Here is an 11738-nt window from a genome sequence, read left to right on the forward strand (position 1 = left end):
GAAGTTAGCGTCTTGGTATCTCAGTTCCCTCGTATATAAAATAGGGATTAAAAACAGTGTCCCCCACCCCTCCCCCCCAAAAAACCCACCACTGCCTACTTCATTGGATTATTATGAGGATTAAATGAGCTCATGTAGGAAAACTATTCAGAACAGCACTTGACATGTATTCATACACAGCAAACATTAGCTATCGTTATTGATTCCAAGTCCAGTGGTTTTCGCACTGGGCCGTGACAAATGCCCCTACCCTCCACCCGCCAGATCACCTCAGGCATGAAAGAGAGACCTGGCCAGCGGACAGATCCCAGAGACACCACGAACTCCACCATCCAGAGGAGCCGTCTCAGACAACAGGGGTCAAAGGTTCTGAAGGCATTGCATTGCACAAACTCATCCTCTCTCAGCTGCACCTTGACCGTCATTTGTAGAGTCCCCCGGGGTGGCGGGGGGCGGGGCTTCTAGGGGAAAGGACATCACGTGAGACACGGGCCAGCTCAGCTCCCCAAGGCCCAACCACTGACCATACACCAAAGAACAACCTCTTAGCTTGAACGAGCTTTGAGGATCTGAAATGCTCGCCACTCTTCCCCAGAGAACCCAGTGCCCACAGCGGTTATGAGCCTCCAAAGCAAAGGGCCCTTGGGGGACATGCTGCCCCCCAGGCCTTGAAGACGAGAAAGATGCCCCCACCTCTCCACCCTTGATCTCACTGTAACCCAGCCAGGAGCTATCGCCTTTATGCAGATGAGAAAGGGAGATTCCAGGATAACCAGTGGCTCATAAAGGTCACATAACTAGTCAATATCAGTGCCTGGACTAGAACTCAGGACCATGAGTCTCAGTTCAGTGCTACTTCTCATGATCTTACTCTGTCTCCTGCATCAGCATTTGACTTCTTCAACTGCATCAACTGCCTTTCTTGCTTGCTCCCTCTCTCCCTACACATTTGCTGTCTGCTCTGCACTGGGGGTTATGAGGCAGAACAAAGCATTTTAAGACCCAGCCCCTGGCGCCTGGGGGGCTCAGTCAGTTAAGGGGCTGACTCTTGATTTCGGCTCAGGTCATGACCTCACAGTGGTGAGATGGAGCCCCACATCGGGCTCTGCTCTGAGCGGGGATTCTGCCTCTCTCCCTCTGCCTCTCTCTCTCTCTCAAAATAAATAAATAAACATTTGGGAGAAGACCCAGCGCCTATGCGTCCCCACCCCGTTCTGCAGGGCAAACACACTGGAGGTGCTCAGTAAGCTCTTGCTGATCTGAACCAAATCTTTTTGTTGCTACTGTTCTGATATGGATTCTGGTTTGCTTTTCTCAAAATGGCAATTTTTAACCTTGTAAAAATGTTCTTCCTCTCTCTAACCTAAAAGAAGACTGAATAGGGGTGCCTGGGTGGCTCAGTCGGTTAAGTGTCCGACTTCGGCTCAGGTCATGATCTCGCGGTCCGTGAGTTCGAGCCCCGCATAGGGCTCTGTGCTGACAGCTCGGAGCCTGGAGCCTGCTTCGGATTCTGTGTCTCCCTCTCTCTGCCCCTCCCCTACTAGTGTGCTCTCTCTCTCTTGCTCTCTCTCTCTCTTTCTCAAAAAGTAAATAAACATTAAAAATTTTTTTTTAAAAATCAGAAGACTGAATATATTAAGCTGGTCTCCACTTGGCATCTATGGAATGCCAGGAGAGCTGAGCCCCTTCGACAAAGCCAGGATCCCACAGGGACCCCAGCCTCCTCTGAAGGAGGCCCTGAACTGTTTCTCCCTTCAGTGCAGAGAAATGGCAAGAAAGTGTGTGTCTGCCTCGGGGTCCGGGGTGGGGGAGAAAAAGGCTCCCCTGGTCTCCTGTTGAACATCTGAGGTCCTACAGCTACCAGGATCCAGGAAACCCTTGGAGCCTCAGCTGAAGCATAAAGCCGCTCTGTAGAGATGCTTCTCCCCGGGAGAGGTGATAGCTCGGGAGTATGAACCACCACGCACCCCCAAACTGGAAGATGCAGGAATAGGAACTGGCTCCTTTAGAATGAACCTACCGGGGCAACTTGAAAGAGAATGTCAGGACATTTAAAACACAGATGTGAAGTAAGGAACATACGCCCTAATGAAAGAACAAGACAAAAGGACTAAAGGCCGGGATGATCTGAAAGAGAACCGAAGAGAATGTCTACAAGTAAAATGTAGGGTCATTAAGAATAAAGTCTCGGGGCTCCTGGGTGGCTCAGTTAAGCGTCCGACTTCGGCTCAGGTCATCATCTCACGGTCCGTGAGTTCAAGCCCCGCGTCGGGCTCTGTGCTGACAGCTCAGAGCCTGGAGCCTGTTTCGGATTCTGGGTCTTCCTCTCTCTCTGCCCCTCCCCCATTCATGCTCTGTCTCTCTCTGTCTCAAAAATAAATAAACGTTAAGAAAATTAAAAAAAAAAAAAAAGAATAGTCTCGACAATGAGAAAATTCAACAGACGCGACAATGCTGTGAACCACCAAAGTCGGTGCACCTGCCTCAGACTCCCTGGCCGGTGCCCGCCAACTGCCTGTGCCAGGCACGAGGGGCTGAGGGGAATAACGAGCCCCTCCCTTCACGATGCCCGGTCAGCAGGTGAGGCAACCATATGCACAAACGTGCTTCATGCCACATGGCTGTCGTGACGCTCCCGTTTATGGGATCCTTGCAAGGGATGCTTCTCCGACATCCTCTGACACTATCAGTACAGAAAGTGCTAGAGCAGGAGGAAAGGCAGGGGCGGGAGCAGGCCTCAGAATCTTCCGGCTTCCCGTCTGCTGATCGTGCTGCGGAGCCACTCTGTATCTATCAAGGTCACGGTTACAAAGGAATGGTTGAGCACTCTTTCTTTCTTTTTTTTTTTTCCCCTCCAATTTGCAAAAACCTTTCTACTTGGAAATAATTTCAGGAATAAGAATAGTGCAGGGGCGCCTGGGTGGCTCAGTCAGGTTAAGCGTCCAACTTTGGCTCAGGTCAGGATCTCACGGTTCGTGGGTTTGAGCCCCGCATCGGGCCCTGTACTGACAGCTCGGAGCCTGGAGCCTGCTTCAGATTCCGGGTCTCCCTCTCTCTCTGACCCTCCCTGCTCACATTCTGTCTCTCTCTCTCTCTCAAAAATAAACATCAAAAAAAAAAAATGTCTGGGGCGCCTGGGTGGCGCAGTCGGTTAAGCGTCCGACTTCAGCCAGGTCACGATCTCGCGGTCCGTGAGTTCGAGCCCCGCGTCAGGCTCTGGGCTAATGGCTCGGAGCCTGGAGCCTGTTTCCAATTCTGTGTCTCCCTCTCTCTCTGCCCCTCCCCTGTTCATGCTCTGTCTCTCTCTGTCCCAAAAATAAATAAACGTTGAAAAAAAAAATTAAAAAAAAAAATGTCTTAGTAAATAAATAAAGAAGAATAAGCATGGTGCAAAGAACACTCACCTGCCCTCGACCTAAGCCCCCCTGCACTTAGCAGTTGTTTGCTTTTTCCTTCTTTTTCACTCCCCGGTACTAAGTCTCACAATACCTCTAATCTGTCTCTGAACTACTTGAGGGCAAGTTGCATATATCACGGATGTTCACTGGAGCCCTCTTTCTGCGTTTCTACTCGAAAAGATAATTATTTTGGTACCAAGCCAGGACATGGCTGTGTTGCACACAGGCAGGGGTTCACAAAAGGCAGAAGCCTTGATGAGGAAAATGCAAGCCATTCCCCAGAAGCCACAGCGGGCGTGGTCCTGCCTCTCTCCTTCCTGCCCTGCCCACAGAGGCTCTGCACCCAGCGGGGGTCCTCTGGAACCTCCCGCCACACGTGGGGGAAGCGCTCACTCTTCTTTGTCCCAAGTGGATCCAGACTCCCGTGGAGGGATCCCAAAACACTGCTCACTCACTCTTCTGTTTTTCTAACTCTGTGCTTTTCGCATTTCCTGACTTAAAGCGGTAAAGGAAGAGGAAATGCCAAAAATATTACAGGATGAGTTAGTTCATGGCATTTCCAAGCGATGGGGACTCAAGGAGCTGGCAGGGGAAGCTCAGGAGGCAAGCGACCTCTGCCTCCTTGCAGCCCAGCCTGCCGTGGCCGGCAGAACCCCTGTGGCTCTCCAAAACTCTGAAGATCTTGGGAAGCTGTTTTGGGGGGAGGATCCGGGACAGGAGCCCATTTTCCCCAAATAACCAAGAGGATGTTAGAAGTCTGGTCTTAATTAGCCCCTCACTGCCATGTGGATCCACAACACATCCTGGTGTATTTCCCTTCCTCTCAGAAGACAGGGCCACCTGCCACACACAAGGGCAGGCCCTCGAGTTCCTTTGTCCCCCTAACGGTTCAGATGCATTTGTCCTGATCGAACCGCGTGCTCTCTCCGGACCGCTCTTGCGGCCTGCTTTGGGAACAGGGCTGGCTGGGGACACGTGCACTGGGTCTGGAAACAAGGTTTTAGCTGCAGAAAAAGGCATACACAGGGTTGGGATTCACCCTGGGCTGGGAAATCAGCCATCACCCACGCAGTCCTTTCTGGGAGTAGATACAGGGTAGGTGGGTGAAGAGAGGGTCTTCAGGGGTTGGATTTAATTTATCCTTGGGGCAGCCCGAGAAAAGTTAGCGTCCCTGAGTAGAGAGTGACCAATCTGGCCTGCAGCCCAAAGAAAGGCACGGTGACGTGAATCCTCAACCCCACATCCTCACGCACAGCTGGGCAAGAAGGAAAGCTCTCATGAAGGAGAGAGTATTTGAGAGGACAGTGAAGATACAAGTGGAACCTGATCCCCGGGCTCCCATAACACCTTCCCTTACCAGCCCCCAAAGACGTCCACTTCCTAATCCCCAGGACCTGTGAATTCGTTAGCTTACATAGGGTACATGGCACTAGGGAGTTAAGGGGGAAGATGGGATTAAGGTTGTTGATCACTGGAACTTAAAGGAGGGAGAGATTCTAGATTATACAGGTGGCCTGGTATATTCAAAAGCATCCTTAGAAGTGGAACAGGGGTGGAGCACTTGGGTGGCTCAGTTAAGCATCTGACTCTTGGTTTCGGCTCAGGCCACGACCTCATGGTTCATGGGTTTGAATGCAGAGCATGCTTGGGATCCTCTCTCTTTCCCTCTCTCTCTGCCCCTCTCCTGCTCCTGCTCTCTCCCTCCCAAAATAAACAAATAAACTTAAAAAAAGAAAAGAAAAGAAAAAAAAAAAAGGAACAGGGAGCCAGGAGGAAGACCCAGAGAGATGGCAGCATGAGAAGAGCTCAGACCATCATTGCTGGCTTTGAAGACGGAGGAGGGAGACCTTGGACCAACGTATGTGGGAGGCATCTAAAAGCTGGAAAAGGCAATGAAACAGATTCTTCCCTAGAGCCTTCTATTCTTGAGCCTACCCTGTTCCTTCTGGAAGGAAGCTTCCCTAGAGCCTCCAGAAGGAACAGAGCCCTGCCAACACCATGATTTGGGCCCAATGAGACTCATTTCAGACTTCTGACCTCCGGCTCTATAAGAGAATAAATTTGTGTTATTCAATCCGCTAGGTTTGTGGTCATTACAGCGGGAAGAGGAAACTAACACACCGCTTATCATTATACTTAGCCATTAGAACGTAATTTTTATTTATATGCCCATCCGTCACTCTCCCATCAGTAATAATAAGAATAGAAACTAGCACGTGTTGAGCACTTAGCACAGGGCAGGGCCCGTACCACATTTTCCATAACCCTGAGATACTATAAAAAGGTAACTTCGACAAAACCCTTTCATGAAAGTAAACACAGGGATCTGGGGGTCAGGGGGAGCCACCAGTGGTACCCTCAAGGAGATAAAGACACGGGGATATTTTCAAAGATGAGTAGGAGTTAGCCTGAGAGAGGGGAAGAACATAAGCAGACCCGCAGAAAAATGAAACAGTACGTAGGGCGCGTGCGGGCAAGGGCTTCGGTGGTTCGACTGCAACCTGCTCATTTCCACACCAGCGTCTCTAGCCCACGGGCACCCTCTGAGGTCTGAAGTCACAGGCCCGTGTGCCTGCGTGAAGTCTCCACCTGGACGCCTCCCAGACACCTCTCCAACTTAGCATGGTCAATATGGAACCTGGTTCTCTCCAGAACACGTTCCGCCTTTATTCTTCCCCGTCTCCCCAAAGGACACCCAGCTGTCCATGCCGTAACCCAGGGGTCATCCTCAAGTCCCTCCCCGGCCTCAGCCCCATTTGATCCATCACCAAATCTCATCAGTTCCTACCTGCAGGTTATAACCAGGTCACCCCCCCCTTCCCTCCACGGCCAGTGGTCTCAGCCGCCACATTTTCTGGATTCACGCAGTGGCCCCCATAACTGGTCTCCCTGCTTCCACTCTGCTGTCTGTCATCAACTCTTTGTAAAGCAGTAAAAGTAATCTCTTAAAAATGTCAATTAGGGTAGAGGGCGCCTGGGTGGCTCAGTCGGTTAAGCGTCCGACTTCAGTTCGGGTCATGATCTCACACTCTGTGAGTTCGAGCCCCGCGTCGGGCTCTGTGCTGACAGCTCGGAGCCCAGAGCCTGCTTCGGATTCTGTGTCTCCCTCTCTCTCTCTCTGCCCCTCCCTTGCTCGGGCGCTGTCTCTATCTCAAAAATAAATAAAAGCATTAAAAAAAAAATGTCAATCAGGGGCGCCTGGGTGGCTCAGTCGGTTGATCACCTGACTCTTGATTTTGGCTCGGCTCATGATCTCACGGTTCCTGAGTTTGAGCCCTGAGTTTGAGCCCTCAGTGTGGAGTCTGCTGAAGATTCTCTCTTTCTGCCTCTGCTCCGTCCCCGCTCGTGCTTGCTCTTTCAAAAAATTTAAAAATGTCAATCAGATCCCATTCCGGAGTCCAAGCTTAGCCATACTTCCCTCCGTACTTGGTTTGGAGGGGGACTCCCCCGCCTGGCTTAAAAACTGCCTCGCTCAAGGGGCACTTGGGTGACTCGGTCAGCTGAGCATCCAACTTCGGCTCAGGTCACAATCTCAAAGTTCGTGGGTTCAAGCCCTGCACTGGGCTCTGGGCTGACAGCTCGGGGCCTGGAGCCTGTTTCCAATTCTGTGTCTCCCTCCCTCCCTCTCTGCCCCTCCCCTGCTTGTGCTCCATCTCTCTCTCAAAAATAAATAAGTAAACAGTAAAAAAAAAAAAAAAAAAATTAAAAACTAAAAGAACCTGCCTCCCTCTGAAACCCTCCCCTGCAACCTCTCTGCCTGGCTAGTCCCTTCTCAAGTGCCCGGTCTCACAGAAGCCTTTTTCCCCAGCAAAGCCAGGCCCACCCCCACTTCACTTCGGTCAAGATTTCTATCTTTTGTGTGTTTCCTTGATAACAAGAATCACAGTCTTTCATTTGGGCTTCTGGGTCTGGCCCAGCCCCACCTCTGGAATGCAAGCTCCAGGCGGGCGGGGCGGAGCCCAACTTGGTCGGCATCGGACCCTCCCCTCGGGACTTCGCAGGGTGCCAGCCTGGAGCAGGTGCTCGGTACAGGCTTGTGGACCTGACTAACCACAAGAGCAAGCGTGAAGCTGCCACTGAAGGATGGGGCTGGAAACCGAAGGCCTTGAACACAGGGTCCTATTCATCTCTGCGGGACTGGTACCTCCCGCGGGGAAGCCACTTAGCATGAACTGGTGAATGAAGATGAATCTGAAAAGTGCCATCCTTTCTCGGCAGGGCTCCCGAAAGGGGCCCCCTCTCCTTCTCTCCTTCTCGGGATTTCTCAGCAGGTGACATGACCAGGGCATGTAGCATGTGCTCAATAAATGTTAGCTGTCAGCGTCCCTACTGCTTATGCGGGGGCTTATTTGTGCATCCTACAGAAAAGACTTCTTTTCGAGCCCGTGCCTGCTACGGGGGCTAGGAGAGAAGTATGAGGAGGAAACAAGAAAGGGAGAGATGAGTCAAACACAACTGAGAACCCAGAGCGAAAATGCAGAACAACACTGTTCCAGGTAACACGGGCTTCCTTTCTCCTTTAGACGTCAGCCCCGTGGGTGCGGTGTGGAGAAAAATGCCAGCTGGGAGGTGGGTCCTCACGAGGGGCGAGGGAGGGCCCCATCTGAAGGCACACATTCATTTTTGGGCCTGCAGGGCTCTGACTGACTTTGGAAATCTGGCTCACTGTGGCTGGTGAGAGGTGGAGAGAATTTCAATTTCCTTCACCAAATGGCAAGCCTGCGAACAAGTCCTTTCTCTCCGACATTATCACATACTAAAAATGAAAACCAGCCATTCGGAGCTCTCATAAAGAGAAAAATAGATGGGCTGCTTAGCTCACAAGAGGCAGGAGGGCTGAAAATCAAGTCGGGAGAACATCAGAGGGTACATTTTGTGCTAAGATGCCACCCTTTTTTGGACTCGGGAGCTTCTATTTTTCACAAAAGAATGGGAGAGAGAGAAAAGGAATTCCCTGTATAATAAGCCACCCATTTTATGTTTCAAATCCATGTGGTGGCTGAACAGTCGGGGTTAGGGAATTTTTTTTAACTCACTATCTCAAAATACACAGTTTGAGATAACCAAGTTATCTCAAAAATAACAGCAGTAATAGATAAGGCAGAACACGGGGAAGGCACTGAAACAAAGGTTATAATGCAAATAGGACATATTTCCAAGCGTTTCGTGGCTGCCAGACCAGAACGTGCCATAGTTTAGAGGAGCACTGGACTTGGAGTCCTAAGACAGGCCAAGCGACCTTGGGTGGGCTATGGTGACTTCTCCCAGCCTCATATGCACAACCACCAGGGGACTGAAACAGTGGTTATGGAAGATCCTTTTTCTTCCTCAACTGTAGAGATGCGCGGTTTTCCAGAAGTCCCTGCATCTTCTGGCTAAACAGTCCGCCTCCAATTACAAAACAGCAAGGCCTTGGGGTGACGGGCGCAACAGAGGGAAAACTAGCCTCGACCCTCGGTGCTGTTTTCCAACCCCCACACTCCGCAGCGACCCGTGCCCGGCTGTCATCCCAGAATCAATTTCTGCTGCCGAGACAACCTGATGGAGTCTACGGGGAAAAGTGGAAGAAAGTTCTTGTTCCTGCGGATCGGCGCAAGCGAAGAACGCTAACGACGGGATGATCTGGAGTTGGCTCTCCATCCATCCCCCTGCGCTAGTGGAAGGAGAAATTACTGAAGGAAACCGCTCTAGGAATGCCCGAGAAGAACTCTCCTCTCGGGATGTACGAAAACCGCAGGATACCAGACGCCAGCGAGTTTCTTTTCTCTTTCTTTTTTTTTTTTTTTCCTTGAAACTTCACCTCGCGCTCAGAAAATGCAGCAGGTCCCAAAATGGTACGAGCGGGAACAACACAAGCCACTTCCCAGTCTCCCCGTGAACAAACCCCGAGCCCCGAACGGGGACGTCTGTTTCCCCTTGCGGGTCTTCTCGCTCGCTTTAAAAGCCAGTGTGGCCCGGGGCCTGCCCGGCAGCGCCGCGTCCAAGCCGGGGCCGGGGCCGGGGCCGGGGCCGGGGCCGGGGGCGGGGGGGAGGCCGACCACGCCGGGCCCGGCCGCCCTTCCAGGAACGGCGGGGAACTTTCCTCCGCCGCGCACGGAGACAATGCCGCGAGGGCGCCCGGCCGGCGGGCCCCGGCGCCTCCCCGGGAAGGCGCGCGCAGCCACCGGCCGCCCCCCGCCCCGCGCCGGCGCCCCCCACCCGACCCCAGAGCGGCCCCCCGGAGCCCGGGGCCGGCGCCCTCCCTCCCCGCGCCCGCCCGCGGACCCCCGCCGGGGGGCGCAGCCGGGAGCCCGCCCCGCGCCCCGCGCCGGCGCCTCTCGGCGCGGGGACCGGGCAGGGGGCGCGGACGACCCAGGGCGACCCGCAACTCACCGGGACCGGGCGGGCCGCTGGGCATTATTCCATGGCTCGCGCGCGCCGCACCCCTCGGCCGGGCGCGGGCGGCCCTGGGGACGGAGGGAGGGCGGCGGCGGCGGCGGCGGCGGCGGCGGCGGCGAGGCGCGGGAGCCGAGCGCGGCGCAGGAAGGGGCGGGCGACCATGTGCCGAGGGGAGGAGGCCGCGGCGGCGCGGGCGGCTCGGACGCTCCCGCTCGGCGGCGGCGGGCGCGGGCTGCAGGAAATCCCAGCACTTCGACAGGAAATCGGAATCCTGACTAAGCATTCCGGGCCCGGCGGTCGCTCCGCGCCGGGGGCTCCCGCCTCGCTTAACCCTTGGCCCGCCGGCGGCCGGCGGGGGGCGCGGCGGACCCGGGCGCGCGGGGGGCCCGGGCTCGGGGGTCCTCCCGCTCGGCCGCACGCCCCGCGCGCCCCGCCTGCCGCCGGCTCCGCGTCCAGGGGTGGAGGGGCCGGGATGCGCCCAGATGAAACCTTGGCCCTGGCGGGGGCCTTTCGGAGCCCCCACTCCCCACCCCAGACACCAGAAGAGAGCCTGGGCCTCTCCCGTTCTGCAGAGGATGAACTTGCCACCTCCTGGCCGGTTCCCCTATTTTCAATAAAAGAAGTGACTTTACCTGGCTGCCCCCTTTGTACTGCTTCCCCTCTGCTAATCTCCCCAGTTTCGTCCAGCGGCAGGGGGGCAGGAATTTCCTCTGTCAGGATAGTATAGGAACAGTCGGGACAACAACAGCCAGGACTTCAGACTCTGATGCCTGTTGGGATCTAGACGTTGCTTTTTAATTTCTTGCTGTGTCACCCTGGGTAAGTCACATAACTTCTCTGAGCCTCCGTTTCCTCAGATGTGCAATGAGGCGGAAATACTACCCCCGCCCCCCAGGTTAAAGTTGGGAACCAAATATTTAGACAGGGACCCACACGTTGTAAATGCTCAAATAAATGATAGCCCTGATCGCTCTTACTTACGACCATGAGAGACATCTGAGAAAGGAGGGTTTCAACTCATGGGGTGTGTGCTGTGTATATCTGTGCCCACTTACAAAGCCTTAGAATTTCATTTTCTTCCTAATCACCAAGTGTTTATTTTTCTTTGCAGGATTTCAGAAACTGCTCTTAGCAGAGGAAAAGGTTACTGGCTGTGGCAGACCCCCTTCTGGTGAAATCTGAAACTCACAAGCCTCCCAGAATTTGGGATTTTGCTCTTAACCCAACAGTCAGGACCTTGTGGGGGTTTCTTTAAAAGTCTGAAGAGGCTTCGCAAAGTTTGAAAACCAAAGTAAATATCTGTCCGGTCAGGCCGGGAGTAGGCGGCCAGTAGGAGCGATTCACTGTGGTTTCCCACAGAAATGCCACATTTGGGGGTTTCTACCTGGAGGATGCAGCTTGGTGGTTTTGCTGTGAGCGGTTCAAATTCCTTTGAAACCCAACCAGACTTTGAAGAGGGAACAACATGCCCGTGAGTGAAAAGGGAAGCTTGAAATGAACCTGTTGGGAACCGAAAGTTGGGTATCCACCCCTCTACTCCACGTCAGGACCAGACATCAGCTTTAGACCCAAGTTGATCTTGGGTCTAAAGACTTTTCTGGGCTTTCTAAAGCCTCTGGGCTTGGCAGCAGGACTCCAGGATCCTGCCCCAGGCCCTTTGCAGCTGCTGTTCCCTCTGCCTGGGAGCATCTCCGCTTGGCTGTTCTTGGCACTCAGCACACAGCTCAGAAGTCAGCTCCTCAAAGGGGGCTTTCCCCAGCCATTTGGTCTACTTGTGTCGGGCACCTACTTCCACCCCTGTCTCTCCTGCACATCACACGCCCTGTTCCACGGCTTCATAGCCCCTATCACTACTTAATTTATCCTGGTTGGCTGCTTATTTATCTGTCTCCCCCCTGCGTGGGTGTGCTCCATCAGAGCAGGCTGCTGCCTGTCTCCTTCAGTCCTGTATGCCCAGCCAAG

The 11738-nt window shown here is 53.7% G+C and overlaps 1 protein-coding gene across 4 annotated transcripts in view; it reads right to left on the reverse strand.

The window, feature by feature from the left end:
• Positions 1 to 10036, reverse strand: part of ASAP1 (ArfGAP with SH3 domain, ankyrin repeat and PH domain 1) — a 343719-nt gene extending 333683 nt beyond the window's left edge. For 3 of the 4 annotated variants that reach the window (XM_043601772.1, XM_043601771.1, XM_043601769.1), the window contains exon 1: positions 9771 to 10028. The gene's annotated coding sequence lies outside the window, so the exon portion shown is untranslated. Of the gene's footprint in view, positions 1 to 9770 lie in introns of all 4 variants that reach the window. The other variant, XM_043601770.1, reaches the window with a different exon arrangement.
• Positions 10037 to 11738: the final 1702 nt, after the last annotated feature.

Source organism: Prionailurus bengalensis, chromosome F2, assembly GCF_016509475.1.
Source record: "Prionailurus bengalensis isolate Pbe53 chromosome F2, Fcat_Pben_1.1_paternal_pri, whole genome shotgun sequence".
NCBI classification, from domain to species: Eukaryota; Metazoa; Chordata; class Mammalia; order Carnivora; family Felidae; genus Prionailurus; species Prionailurus bengalensis.